The sequence below is a fragment of the Apium graveolens genome, chromosome 8 (assembly GCF_009905375.1).
Source record: "Apium graveolens cultivar Ventura chromosome 8, ASM990537v1, whole genome shotgun sequence".
In the NCBI taxonomy this organism is placed as follows: domain Eukaryota; kingdom Viridiplantae; phylum Streptophyta; class Magnoliopsida; order Apiales; family Apiaceae; genus Apium; species Apium graveolens.
The window spans coordinates 64,824,771-64,838,833 of record NC_133654.1 but is presented as its reverse complement, the minus strand read 5'-3'; the positions used below and the strand labels follow the sequence as shown (position 1 = coordinate 64,838,833).

General features: G+C 37.4%; 1 non-coding gene across 1 annotated transcript; it reads right to left on the bottom strand.

Moving 5' to 3' along the window:
• Positions 1 to 13,012: 13,012 nt before the first annotated feature.
• Positions 13,013 to 13,119, bottom strand: LOC141681876 (small nucleolar RNA R71). Its single transcript, XR_012559295.1, has one exon. It is a non-coding gene; the product is annotated as a small nucleolar RNA R71 (small nucleolar RNA).
• Positions 13,120 to 14,063: the final 944 nt, after the last annotated feature.

Here is a 14,063-nt window from a genome sequence, read left to right as displayed (position 1 = left end):
TACTCACATCTTCAATCAACACTATTTAAGCTGATTCCTGACACCTAAACAGCCATTCAGGCATCTACAAATGCCAGCACAAAGAGGCTACTAACAGAACATCTTGAAGCACTCCAACTGCATAAGATTCAAGCTCTCCAACACAGTCAAAGTGTAAATGAAATCAAGCAGGAAGTCTCTAAAGTAAAACAGGATTTCATAGCAAGGTTGGATGCTAAACTTCCTGGAACCACCATGACTGAGATAGCTCAGAAGCTAAGGAAGGAGGTTGATCTCAATAGAATGGTTGAGGCCATGGACTCTAGATTATCTGATGTAGAGAAGTCAATGGCCAATATACTTGTTAATCAAGAAACTCAGACTGCTCTGCTCCAACAGTTGGTGGCTGCTCAACTCCCTTTCACTCTCCAACTTGATGCTAACAAAAAGGGGGAGAAAGGCTCATCTAGTGAGGGGGAGAAACAGCTCAACATCCAAGTCAGCAAAGTAATTGTGCCAACAATTGCTTTCACACAGCCACCCGCCATGGACAACATTGACATCATAAATCTGGAAGCAGAAAAACTAGAAATAAATGGAACTGCTAAAGATTGATGTAGCAGCAGCTGAGAAGAAATTAAAAGAAAAATGGAGGAAAATAGATGCAGGAATTCAACAGAAATTTGGACCAGTTCAGAAACCAGACAAAATCTTCACTCATCACTCTCAAGTCAATCACATCTATGTGAATGAAATGAGTTTGAATTATCTGGAAAAGGGTCAAACATCTTGCATCAAATCTCCAAAAGCAAAGCTGATCATGAAGCCTAAAAGAAACTACTTAAAGTTTTCAGACAAAAATCCTATGGATATTGTGTATGAAACACCCAGGCAAGATGAGAAGAAGCTGTTGGCTAGGTCAATTGTATTTTTCAAGGATCCAGCTGATTCAGCTCTTAAAAGAAGAATTGCCAAGATTTACAGAAATGGTAAAGAAATCTGTGTGGTGGCTGGACACCCTCAGTTTGTAGAAGCTAAAAAGGAAGAGAAGGAAAGAATCAGGCAAGAAAAGAAGCAAGCTGCCTTAGATGCTAAGAAGCTCAAACAAAAGAAGGAGCAAGCTGCTATTTTGGCCAAACTTCAAGCTGTAAAGACTACAACTGAGATTTCTGCACAACCATCTGTAATTGCTGAACCTCAAGTTCAAAAAGTGCAAGATGAACTACAACAGAAAAGAAGATTCAGATACAAGCTTCACTCCAAAAGAAAATTGGACTTCAGTGATGAGGAAATGGAAGACTACATTCCCAAAAAGTCTACAACTTCAACTCAGACATCAAAACCCTCAATATTATTTGAAGAATTCTAGGTGGTGGATCCAATAAGGAATATTCATGGTGAGCCCATAATTCCAAAGGATGAACCAGTAGACTGGGATAGTTTGCCAATTCCTGAACTAATCTTTCCAATCTTCAACAAGCCAAAGAAGACAAAGACTAGAGCAAGCAAGAAAGTGAAGCCTGTGACTCTCAGATCCAAGACCCTAACCAAATCTAAATCTACAGTCAACAAGGGAGATTTGTTATACATCTGTGATATCAAGGAGTTCTCTAACATAAACCTCTACTTAGATGAATTGGAAGAAGCAAGAGGAATTGATGCTCACAGACATCTTTCGGAAAGGCTGGTGTTTAAATATAAGGGAGGAAAAGAGATAATATGGCCACTTCACAGGATTCTTCTAGAAAGCCAGTCTGTTCTAATAAAGATCTACTCATCTTTCAAAAAGAATTTTGGATATAATGTTACTGCAAGGAGATTAGTTCTAAAGAAGATTGAGGAGCTGAGGAGTAATAAAGCTAAAGATGCACTACCAAAAACTCTGTCAATTCCCTTCACAGGAAAGAGAGTGCATTTGAGGCCTTATTGGCTGATGAAATTCAGGGATGAAAAGGGAGTAAGAAGATTCTTCAGATTGGAGGACCAGTTGAGTATCTCTAGCAATAAGACTCTTCTGGAAATGCAAGAAATGCTAGATCTCTCAGAAGCTGATGAACTTGAGTTCCACAGATAACTCCAAAATCAGATAGAAGAGAACAAGAGGAGGCTTGGGAAGAAATCCAGACAATCAAGGAAATAGACTTATCTGCTCAGACTAGAGGAGCACCTTGATAATGATTATGAGCAACTTCTTTGTATACTTTGCTTTATTCAATTTTCAGTAAATATTGCAGCACTTATCAGTTTCATCTACTTTGTCTCGTATTCAACTCCTTTTGAGTGAAAATATACTTTAAACTCTTATGATCTATATAGATCTCGCACTTTTCCCCATACAAATAATTCCTGAAAATTTTAAGGGCAAACACAATTGCTGCCAATTCCAAATCATGTGTGGGATACTTCTGTTCATGTGGCTTTAGCTGCCTTGACGCATACGCTATTACCTTTCCGTGTTGCATTAACACACATCCCAATCCTTTATACGAAGCATCACTGAAGATCACAAACTCTCCTTTTTCATCTGGTAATACCAGGACTGGGGCGGTTACCAATCGCTTCTTCAATTCCTGAAAACTTTGATCGCACTTATCCGTCCACACAAAATTCTCGTTCTTCCGTGTCAACTTAGTCAATGGAACAGCAATCTTAGAGAAATCTTACACAAACCTTCTATAGTATCCTGTTAATCAAAGAAAACTTCTGACCTCCATATGAGTCTTGGGGCTTTCCCAATTCATCACAGCTTCTATATTAGCTGGATCTACTTTGATTCCTTCTTTATGGACTACATGTCCAAGAAACTGTACTTCCTTTAGCCAAAACTCACACTTTGAAAACTTGGCATATAACTTTTCTTTTCTCAAAATTTCTAAGGAAATCCTCAAATGCTCCATATGGTCTTCCTTCGTCTTGGAATATATCAATATATCATCGATAAACACTATAATGAACTTATCCAAATATTTTTTGAAAACTCTATTCATAAGATCTATAAATGCGGTTGGCGCGTTCGTCAAACCAAATGCCATTACCAAAAACTCGTAGTGTCCATATCTCGTTCAAAATGTCGTCTTGGGTATATCTTCCACTTTAATCTTCAGCTAATAATACCCAGATCTCAAATCAATCTTGGAGAAATAAGTAGCTCCTTTTAACTGATCAAACAAGTCATTGATTCACGGTAGAGGGTACTTATTCTTAATCGTCAACTTATTCATTTCGCGATAATCAATGCACAACCTCATACTTCCATCTTTTTTCTTTACAAATAACACGGGTGCACCCCACAGGGATACACTCGAGCGTATAACTCATTTATCCAACAGATCTTACAACTGCATTGCTAATTCTTTCATCTCAATTGGCGTCATTCGATAGGGAGCTTTCGATACTGGTTCCGTTCCAGGAGCCAAATAAATCGTAAACTCAATCTCTCTATCTGGAGGTAATCCAGGTAATTCATCTGGAAACACATCGGGAAAATCTCTTACTACCGGAATATCTTCCATCCTTACTGATTCTTTCTCCACATCTTTAACATGAGCCAAATAAGCTTCGCATCCTTGTTGTAACAATCTCTTTTTCTAAATAGCTGTCAAAAACTTCATCTCTTGTCTTTTCCCCTTGAATATCACTTCGACGCCATCCTTGGTCTTTAACTTCACCTTCTTGCTTTTACACTCTATTTGCGCCTCATGGTTTGACAACCAATTCATTCCTAATATAACGTCAAATTCTCCTAACTTAAAAGGAATTAAGTCAGCAGAAAAGTGTCGACCTTTGTTAGGAATATGTTGTGAATTTGATGATAAATTAAACAAAACACCTTAGTAGATTTAACTTAGTGAATTTTGTAGCACTCGACGGATGATCAAATATAGTCCCAACGGATGACGATTTGACATCCACCAGGTGAGTAGCTTATGTAAAAATAAGATATATAGCAAATTTCTGCAAACAACTTTGTATAGATTTTGTAGGAGCATATGAGTCATGTTGACTACTAGTGGATATGCAGAATAGGTTGATTAACTGTAAATATAAGATGTCTTGTAATTCTGTATAAGTGAAATGGAGTGAAGTGACAAATAGCTACCCAATGGATGATCAACAAAGCTACTCGATGGATGATCAACAAAGCTACCCGACGGATGATAGGCATGTACCCGACGGATGATTAAATTCAAATATTTGTTGACAGTGACAATAGAGTCACATGCGTTGGGTGTTTGCAAAAGGAATGTGGCAGCCTGTTAAGCAGGAATTTGAGAACAAAGAAGCATTACCATTTCCATGCTATTATGAAGATATTCAAAGATGCTGGAATAGAGTAGTGAAGCAATATGGAGTTAGACTAGATATGTTTTGTTTTATTATCTTGTCTTATCATAGTGGTTTCTTGGTTCAGCTCTGGGTCTTGGGTTTGAATTTCTTCTTCTTGGTGATCTGGTGAGTTGGGCATTTCTTACAAACCTGATTGAGCAATTATTTAGCAATACGATAGCATGACATTGACATATATAACAACATTTTACTATAAAATCTCTTTTGCGGGTTTTAAGCTTTACCCAATTTTGCACATGCAATCCTATTACTACAAAATTCTCATATCAGTTTCGTTTTCTCATGGCACAAGGTAAAATTCTTGCGAAAAGATTAAACACGATTGTATAAAAACATGGTATGCAAAACAATTATAAAGATTTTCAGGGTTCGCAATAGGAAGCAAGATTTATGGTTGATTCAACATGCCAAAGGTACATAAATAAAGGTTTGATTGCAACAAGTTCTGTAAATAAAATACAATAATATAGCAGGGTTAAACAGAGGAAAAACTGGAAAATATCCCCCTATCTACCCCTAACTTCTAACAAATACTACTACAAAGTCCTGAGATACATTATAACATAACAAATGAAAAAGGGATCCCGGCATCAGACCAAGTATCCCAAAGCCTACCAGCGCTGAAAAATATCAACAACAACTAGGGGCCCGACCAGGTGTCCCGCCTGATCAATATTATCATCTAATCATCCAGAATCTCTCTCAACACAACCAACATCCAGCGAATGATCTTATGCAGCCTCCGGGCCTCAGCATCAGCATCACTAGTGGATGGTCCTTCATCCAATCTCCTCCGAGAAACCTGCTCCACCAACTGAATCCTAGCTCTCCACTCCTCCATCACAACGGAAGTCCTCTGCCTAGAGTCTCGAATTACCCTATCCACTAAAACTCCCAACTCAGGAATACGGGAGTAAATAAAGTCTCGATCCTGGGCTAACTTTCCACCAACACTGACAGGCATAATCTTAGGCATCTCAGACTCTGGCTCAAGGGCTGTGGTCTCTGATTCTGGCCTCAAGGGTGATACCTACATAGAAATCTCACTACTCTCAGATGGATCCTCCTCCGGATCTGAACTAACATACACAGGCTCCTCTGGAGAGGGTGGAATGGGGTCCACGGGGGTACCAGTCAAACTAATCTCTGAATCGGAATCACTACCACTACTGGGATCCTGAGAGAAAATATAAAACAGCAACCAAGAAACAGCATTAGGGTTAAATAAAACTTACAATTAACTCACACCCTAACTTTAGTTACCACTTTAGCTTATATACACTTGCCCTGGACTATACCTAATAGTCTAACTCAACTCTATATGAGTGGAACACACTCGCGTTATAGATATATACCCAAATTACCCTTTTCATCCTAACTTGTCTCAGGGAATAGATCCTGTAGCTCTGATACCAACTTATGACGCCCTCAATCTCGGGGTTAGGAAATGAGGACCCGCACAATAATAAACTATCATAAAATATACATAAACCCCAATTAACTACTAAAAGGATCAAACATGATAAAGTTTGAGACAAGATTACAACTACCAACCATAATATATAAATTACAACTCAAAATAAAACCAAATTTACATAATCGATTCCGACTTGGAACCGAAAGAAAGCCCATTGTATCTTTACAACTTTCCGACTAAGCGTTTGCTCACACATAACATGTACTACTAGCTCTGGCATCTGGAAGCCTACAACACGGTAGGGACCACCAGGTACGCTCTTACGAGCAGCGCGCCTAAGTCTGGCCATCCTCTTAATTAACTTCCATGGTTAGAAAAAAGCAAAACATATGAGTATAAAACTCAGTTAGTAACTATATGACAGTTCTACGATACAATATCCAAAATATACCATTACTATTTTTAAGGAATTCTACTTTAACATCTTTAGGTGGCAGATTTCTTTCTTTGGGCTACAAAAGGGTTATGAAGAAAGATTTGAGATTTCAAGGTTCAAAGCTCAAGATAGGGTGAAAGCTGACATTCATCACAAATCATTAACAGGATCTCAAAGGATCTTTCAAGTGGAAAGCAAGAATCTATTCAACTCTGGGAATCAATTATATGATTAATAATAATATCAAAATAAGAATCAGGGTTCACAAACTGTATGCTAATCAATATCACAATCAACTCTCTTTTCAGTATATTATAAGCCATTTCATTTTCAAAGAATCAATTACTGAATAAGGAATTCAATTTCTCTTTAAATGATATGGAATCCTTGATAGGACTACTTTAACTTTCAATTCATAATAATAATACGGGTGATCAGCCCGTACCGACCTCCATCTGGTCTTTAAGGTACCTATGGCATAATTTCAGCCTTAAATCGGACTAGCACCGCTAGCCTCTTATACGACTGGACTAGTCCCACTAGTCTCTTATTTCTCAATCCAATCCATCAGGAATTCGTTTGGAAAACCTTGTGTTGGAAAAGAAATTTTTTACTAAGTTCACTTTATCATTACCGAGAATATGAAATCATTCAGACTCTTTCAAGTCGAAACTCATTCATAAGTTCAATTTCAAGGATTTAAAGAAAGTGAATGAATCAAAGGTAATCAAAGTTTAATACTAAGGATCTTGAACAACTGATCACAAGATTTACAAGAGGAATCATATCAGTTCTAAGGGTCATCATGGATAAATTTACAAAGGGATGAAGGATTATTACGCAAGGGGTTCATAAAGGTTCTTATAGGGTTTACAAGAATTCAAGGTATTAACAGGTGATCAGGATATGAATAAAAGGGTTACTATAAGGTTTGAACAATAATCATATCAATAACAGGTTCACAAGGATAATGACAGGGTTTCTCAAGAATCAGTAATAGGTTCACAAGGAACAATAAAATGGTTTCTCAAGAATCAATAACAGGTTCACAAGTGTTATAAAACATTAATACTCTATCATGGCATGAACAATATCCTCTCTATAAATAATTTAAACAAGTAAGCAGAGTTACTTGCCTGAATTCTCTTTCCTGTTTCGCAAAGGTTGAACCAATGCCACCTAGTACACTTTTCCCTTTCCTAGCCCAAATGCCTTCATGCTCCGAATCTACAATCCAACAATCAAACCCTAATTAGATTCTCACTCGACGTTCCCAGAACGCTTAACAATTAACCCTTATCGCAAAACCCTAAGGGTATATATATATATACTCAATCATATTCACATAGCACGATATACCATATAGTCGTACTTCAAATCAATTAGTCATCGAATCACATACATTACGACACAACCATAACACATAGCACTTAATAAGGTGTACTTATGTACTTTAAACTTCATACTTTGGTAAATAACCTCAATTCACATGACTCAATAACAAGCAACTCAACCCTTTTTCTTTTTATCAACATTTCGAATCAATCGTATGAACTACATTATCATGCACTCATTTAACCAGATTCTAGAATTAAATCAAACGAATACTCTTAATCCAAAAACCTCCTTTACAATACTTAAAATTCGAATGATTACAAGCCAAAATCAATTTTAATAATTCTCTCCTTTTAATTCACAAATTTGAACCCAACATAGCATAAAACCATCCAAAATGACATGCAACTAGTCTAATGCTATCATTTAGACTAAACATCACTTTCAATCAACCAAATCAACTTATCAACCTTAAACAAATCCAAGATCATTAGAAAATACCAAAGATTACAACATGCATGTACTAGTTCCAACTTATAATCCCGCAATTCAATATATCCCATCAATAATCATCTATAACTCTTGTTTATTAACCAAAAATCAACTTATTTACTTTCAAAAACAAAACCCATTCTGCTCCAAGCAAAACAAAAACATGCAAAGATAATTTCACCAATTAAACTTATTTTAACTCCGATTTAGCAAGATCAATCCTTAATATCACTTTCTTTTGAACAAAACTAACCAAATTTGAACCTTAACAATACCATCACATGCATCTATCAAACTAAGTTCACGAATCAATTAAATCAAAACAATTCTAAGAACAATGATTAACAAGTCATTCACATCCATAGAAATCAAATTAATTCTTTTAAAAAAATCAAGAATCCATTCGGTTTTATTGGAAACACCACATGAAACTATCAAAATCAAGTTTCAATATTGTAGAGTTCAATTTATACATCATTACTCACCACCGGTTCACCGGATTCATCACCGCTGGCGGTGGTTTCACGGTGGTATACTGAAACACAGCAATACACGCATGCAATACTCAATCTTTACAGAAATCACATAAAATATAATCAAGCATTCGAAAGAAATAAAGACTCGAAATTCGGCTCAAAACCGAACTCATCGCGCACATACACACTCGCATGCAAGCATAAATACACACATGCACAAGGTTTGAAGCTCTTATATGGAACAAGGATAAGAATTCATGGAGGTTTTCAAAGAAATAGAGAGGGAAAGAGGCTATATACCGAGAAATAGGTAGAGAGGGAGAGCTTCGAGAGTGAGAGAGAAAAAAGAGAGAGATGAGAGAAAGTGAGAGAAGAGAGAGAGAGTGCACGGGGTGAAAGAAAAGAAAAGGGGAGGGAGTATATATATTAGTTTGGCAAGGGTAATATGGTCATTGCACCATACTTTGATTTTTCTTTTCTCTTTTCTTTTATTCTCAATCTAAAAATGAATTTAAACAAGAAATAACTCTCTCAGAAAAGATGGGAATGAAATGAATAACAATTTTAGAACATAGATCTCGAAATTAGCTTTTCAGCCATATTTTTAAAATATTTTTTGAGCGAACGGTTGATTTATTACGGGTTTTACAAGACTGCGCTCAAAATAGAATTATAACTCGATAAAATCATTTTAAAATACACCGATCATGAAATTAATCCATCTATTATTTTTATAAAGTCTCTAGGACTATTTTGAAGATAACAAAATAACTTTCACACCTTGAACATACTCGGATAATTTTATAAATACATTTAAAGGTCCAATAAACCTTATTTTAAATCAAATAAATCCCTTAAAATCATTTAAAAATCAGCAGAGCATACAATCAAGCATATTTCCATGTAATAGCACATATTCACATATCATGGCTCATACCCGATCAAAATTTTTCCTTTTTATTATTATTATACCCCTTTGCACGTATCGGGTCACGTTTTGCTTGACGGCCCGATGCTAAGCGTTTCAATTACGCTTCACAATCAATTCTTTATACCAACTGATACGTCACTAGAATATAATACTTAATTAAACATTTCCATTCCACATAACAACACATAGTTCACATTTAAATACTTTAATCTCTTTTAAGACGGGTTCCGTTCTACCTGACGGCCCGACAACACAGCTTATCCCCTAAGCTGACTCATCAAACTGGAACGTGTCATTTTAAGTTCCAAGTTACTAATATATAATAAGGACAATTTACCAACGAAATCATTTAATCCCTTTATTAAATCACATAAATAATTATACCACAAAATCATACTTTATTCTCTTAATTACGTCACGAAATTCCCAGTCGTTACAATCTACCCCCCTTAAAAGGATTATGTCCCCGGAATCTAGTCTAAGAAAATAGATGGGGAAACTTTTCTTGCATTTGACTTTCTAATTCCCAAGTTGACTCTTCCACTATTGGATTTCTCCACAACACTCTAACTAGAGGTATAACTTTATTTCTAAGCGCCCTCTCTTTTCGATCTAAGATTCGAACCGGTTGTTCCATATAAGACAAATCTTGTTGTATTTCCATTGGTTCCAATTCGATCGCATGGCTTGCATCAGCATTATATTTCTTTAGAAGAGAAACGTGAAACACGTTATGAAGATGTTGCATCTGCGGGGGTAACGCTAATTCATAAGCCACTTTTCCAACTTGTCAGAATATTTCGAATGGTCCAATATACCTAGGACAAAACTTCCCTTTCTTTCTGAATCTGGATAAACCTTTCCACGGAGATATTTTAACAACACTTTATCTCCAAGCTCGAATTGCATATCATTTCTTTCTTGATTCGCGTACTTCTTTTGTCGATCTTGAGCAGCCATTAACCTTTTTCGAATCATTTCCACTTTCTCTTTTGCTTATTGAACTAGCTCTAGGCCAATTAATTTACGCTCACCAACTTCATCCCAATATGTAGAGGATCTACATTTTCTTCCATACGGCGCTTCATAAGACAGCATGCCAATACTCGCGTGATAACTGTTGTTGTAGGAAAACTTAATCAATGGCAAATGATCGTCCCAATTTCTTTTGAAATCTATTACACAGGTTTGCAACATATCATCGATTATCTGAATTGTCCTTTCACTTTGTCCTTCAGTTTGCGGATGATATGTCGTACTCATTTTCAGCTTAGTTCCCAAATAATCATGAAATTATCGCCAAAATCTCGATTTAAACCTCGGGTCTCTATAAGACACAATAGACATTGGAACTCCTTGATGCATCACGATCTCGTCCAGATACACTTTGACCAACTTTTCCAATGAAAATCTTTCATTTATCGGCAAGAAATGCACTGATTTCGTCAATTGATCGACTATTACCCAAATCACATCATGATTAGACTTGGTCTTTGGCAATCCTACCACGAAATCCATCGCGATATGTTCCCCTTTCCATTCTGGTATATCTAGTGGTTAAAGCAATCCACTTGGTCGCTGATGTTCCACTTTTACTCTTTGACTCGTATAACACTTACTTATCCATTCCGCGATTTCCTTTTTCATGTTTGGCCACCAATAACTCTCTTTTAAGTCCTTTTACATTTTCATACTTCCAGGGTGAATTGAAAATCTTGGGTTATGCGCTTCGTGCAAAATCTCATGCTTTAGATCCACAATGTTAGGTATCCATATATGTGAGTTAACACAATATATTCCTTTTCCATCCTTTTGAGCTTTAATTTCCTCTCCTGACAACTTTTCTTTCTCGCGGTTCATCACTTGCTCTTGACAACATCGAATCTTTTCCAAAATTTCAGGTTGAAATGACATCGCATACATTGCTTCACCTCCAAATTCTGGAGTTTGCACCTTTATTTCCATCTTTTCAAAATCCTTGATCAATTCCTCTGACAAAGTTAACATATTTAATCTTTCCTTGCGACATAAAGCATCTGCTACCATATTCGCCTTTACAGGATGATAATTTATTGCACATTCGTAATCTTTGATCAATTCTAACCATCTTCTTTATCTCATATTCAACTCCTTCTGAGTGAAAATATACTTTAAACTCTTATGATCTATATAGATCTCGCACTTTTCCCCATACAAATAATTCCTCAAAATTTTAAGGGCAAACACAATTGCTTCCAATTCCAAATCATGCGTGGGATACTTCTGTTCATGTGGCTTTAGCTGCCTTGACGCATACGCTATTACCTTCCTGTGTTGCATTAACACACATCCCAATCCTTTATACGAAGCATCACTAAAGATCACAAACTCTCCTTTTTCATCTGGTAATACCAGGACTGGGGCGGTTACCAGTTGCTTCTTCAATTCCTGAAAACTTTCCTCGCACTTATTCGTCCACACAAACTTCTTGTTCTTCTTTGTCAACTTAGTCAATGGAATAGCAATCTTAGAGAAATCTTGCACAAACCTTCCATAGTATCTTTCTAATCCCAAAAAACTTCTGACCTCCGTAGGAGTCTTGGGCCTTTCCCAATGCATCACAGCTTTTATCTTGGCTGGATCTACTTTGATTCCTTCTTTATTGACTACATGTCCAAGAAACTGTACTTCCTTTAGCCAAAACTCACACTTTGAAAACTTGGCATATAACTTTTATTTTCTCAAGATTTTTAAGGAAATCCTCAAATGCTCCATATGGTCTTCCTTCATCTTGGAATATATCAATATATCGTCGATAAACACTATAAGATCTATAAATGTGGCTAGCGCGTTCGTCAAACCAAACGCCATTACCAAAAACTCATAGTGTCCATATCTCGTTCGAAACGCCATCTTGGGTATATCTTCCGCTTTAATTTTCAGCTGATGATACCCAGATCTCAAATCAATCTTGGAGAAAAAAGTAGCTCCTTTTAACTGATCAAACAAGACATCGATTCGCGGTAGAGGGTACTTATTCTTAATCGTCAACTTATTCAGTTTGCGATGATCAATGCACAACCTCATACTTCCATCTTTCTTCTTTACAAATAACATCGGTGTACCCCACGGGGATACACTCGGGCGTATAACTCCTTTATCCAACAATTCTTGCAACAGCGCTGCTAATTCCTTCATCTCAACTGGCGCCATTCGATAGGGAGCTTTCGATACTAGTTCCGTTCCAGGAGCCAAATCAATCGTAAACTCAATCTCTCTATCTGGAGGTAATCCAGGCAATTCATCTGGAAACACATCGGGAAAATCTCTTACTACCGGAGATCAAGTCAAGCACGATTCAGATATAACAGAACTCAGTTTAGTTTGGGGGTTCTCCTACTGAAGACCCTAACATGCACATCAGGGATTTCATCAAGATCTGCGACACTTTCAAGTTCAATGGTGTGACTGAAGATGCTATCAAGCTGCGACTATTCCCATTCTCTCTGAGGGATAAAGCAAAGTGCCGGTTATATTCTCTACCACCAGGGTCTATCACCACATGGGAGGATCTTGCTCAAAAATTTCTCACTAAATTCTTCCCTATGGCGAAGACTGTTGCAATCAGGAATGCTCTTACTCAGTTTGCTCAGCAAACTGGAGAATCTCTATGAGAGGCTTGGGATCAATATAAGTAGATGCTAAGGAAGTGGACACACCATGCCATGCCTGATTGGATGATGATAAACTGTTTCTATAATGGATTGGATGCTACTTATAGACCCATGCTCGATGCAGCATCAGGAGGACCCTGTGGGCTAAAAGCTACAATGAAGCTTATGAATTGATTGAACTGATGGCTGCTAATGAATACCAGAATCCTTCTCAGAGACAGACTCAGGGAAAAATAGCAGGAATTCTGGAGTCGGATGCAGCAACTGCTATAGCTACCCAACTTAAGGCTTTGACGATGAAGGTTGATACTTTGACTAATTATGGAGTTAATCAAATCACTAGTGTCTGTGAGCTTTGTGCTGGTGCCCATGAGACTGATCAGTGCGCTATTCCTAGTAAATCAGCTCAGTTCGTGAGCAACTTTCAGCGATCGCAGTAACCTGTGCCAGCCACTTATCATCCCAACAACCGCAATGATCCTAATTTTAGCTAGAGCAACGCTCAGAATGCAATTCAACAGCCTTATCAGCAGTACCCAGCTAAGCAGTATAACCCCCCTGGTTTTCAAGTACCGCAATATACACCAAGGCAGCAACTTCAGCTACAACAAGCTGATGAAAAATCTGAATTAGAGGAGTTGAAGTTATGTGCAAGAGTCAAGCTATTTCTATCAAGACCTTGGAAAATCAGTTTGGACAAATTGCCAATGCCTTGCTAAATCATCAACCTGGTACATTACCTAGTGATACTGAAGTGCCAGGGAAGAGGGAAGCTAAGGAGCAGGTAAAGGCAATCACCTTGAGGTCTGGAAAGGTTGTGAATCCCGAACAAACTCAAGTTTTGAATAAAGAAGCTGGGGCTGAAGAAGAATTAGAGCAGCAGGAAGCAGAAGTAGAACCAAGCAAGACTACTGTCGAGCACACTCCTCCTGAGGGTAATATAGGCGGCTGCAGAAGAAGAAACTGGATAAGCAGTTTGCGAAGTTTCTGGAGGTGT